Source organism: Gossypium raimondii, chromosome 12 (assembly GCF_025698545.1).
Source record: "Gossypium raimondii isolate GPD5lz chromosome 12, ASM2569854v1, whole genome shotgun sequence".
NCBI lineage: Eukaryota > Viridiplantae > Streptophyta > Magnoliopsida > Malvales > Malvaceae > Gossypium > Gossypium raimondii.
The window spans coordinates 20,426,690-20,428,043 of NC_068576.1; the positions used below are offsets into that span (position 1 = coordinate 20,426,690).

General features: G+C 37.7%; 1 non-coding gene across 1 annotated transcript; it reads left to right on the forward strand.

The window, feature by feature from the left end:
* The first annotated feature begins 375 nt into the window (after positions 1–375).
* On the forward strand, positions 376–482 carry LOC128035649 (small nucleolar RNA R71). The gene has a single exon (XR_008192201.1). It is a non-coding gene; the product is annotated as a small nucleolar RNA R71 (small nucleolar RNA).
* Positions 483–1,354: the final 872 nt, after the last annotated feature.

The following is a 1,354-nucleotide window of genomic DNA, read 5'->3' on the forward strand; positions in this document are numbered from 1 at the left end:
GGGGTTCGATGGATATTCTTCAACTAAATGTCCTTCCCCACAATACACACAGGCTATATTCTCAAATTGTTTAGGTGGTTGGGCTGTAAAACTGTTAGACCCATTAGTGGTAAGATTCTTAAGTATTGAGGATATTGAAGATACCTGAGATGCGAGTGAAACGAGAGCGTCCACTTTATGTATTCCTGCGACTCGTCTTCCTGACGCTGCTCGATTGGTTGGCCATTGATAATTGTTCTGGGAATCCTCTCAATAATTTCATAAGCCTCATTATAAGACTTAGAAAGGAGAGCACCATTAGCAAATGCGTCCACTACCATTCTCATATGAGCGTTGAGACCATTGTAGAATGTCTCAAGTTGAATGCAATGTAGGGTTCCATGATGAGGGCACTTTCGTAATAACTCTTTTTACCTTTCCCATGCCTCATACAAGGACTCATCATCTATTTTTTGAAAGGCAGTGATCTCATTCCTCAACTTGGCATTCTTGCTCGGTGGGAAATACTTCATGAGGAATCTCTCGGCTAACTCTTGCCATGTAGAAATGGAGTTCGGTGGCAATGAGTTCAACCAGGCATGAGCTCTGTCCTTTAGCGAATATAGGAACAGCTTCAGTCGTAATGCATCTTCGGGTACTTCGGCTAACTTGAAAGAATTGCTCACTTCCATAAATAGTCTTAAGTGAATATGAGGATCTTCAGTAGGCATTCCACTGAATTGGCCCACAGTCTGAAGCATCTAGAACATGATTGGCTTCAGCTCGAATTATTGTACCTCAATTTTAGGTCTCCTAATACACGGATTAAAATCATTAAATACTGGCACGACATACTGTCATAAAGCTTTATCCCTATCATCAATAATAAGGATTGGATTCTGAGCAAAGTTTGCTCCGTTTCCTTGATTCATATTCTCAAAGTTTATCTCTTCGGTCCTTCTCTTCGCTTGTCTTCTTCGTTGTTGAAAGGTTCATTCTATTTCAGGGTCTACAGTGAGTAAGTTGGTAATCTAGTCAATACTCATAAATACCTGAAATAATCACAGAAAGATTAAGTAAGTAAAGATTTAAACAGGAAAATAAATAAACCAAAATGTAAAAACAGATTCACAAATAATGGCTTTTTAAAAAAAAAACAGTCCCCAGCAATGGGGCCAAAAACTTGGAACGACGAAAATGTGCAAGTGTACACAATCGCAACAATTAATAAAGTGACAAGTAAATGTCGAGTTATCGTACCCACAGGGACTGTAAAAGAATTATTTATGAAAGTAAGTTTAAACACTTTGGTGAAAGAAAAATATTTGGATTTGGGAAATGATTAAAACTAGAAAACAAAGTAAAATAAAATAAA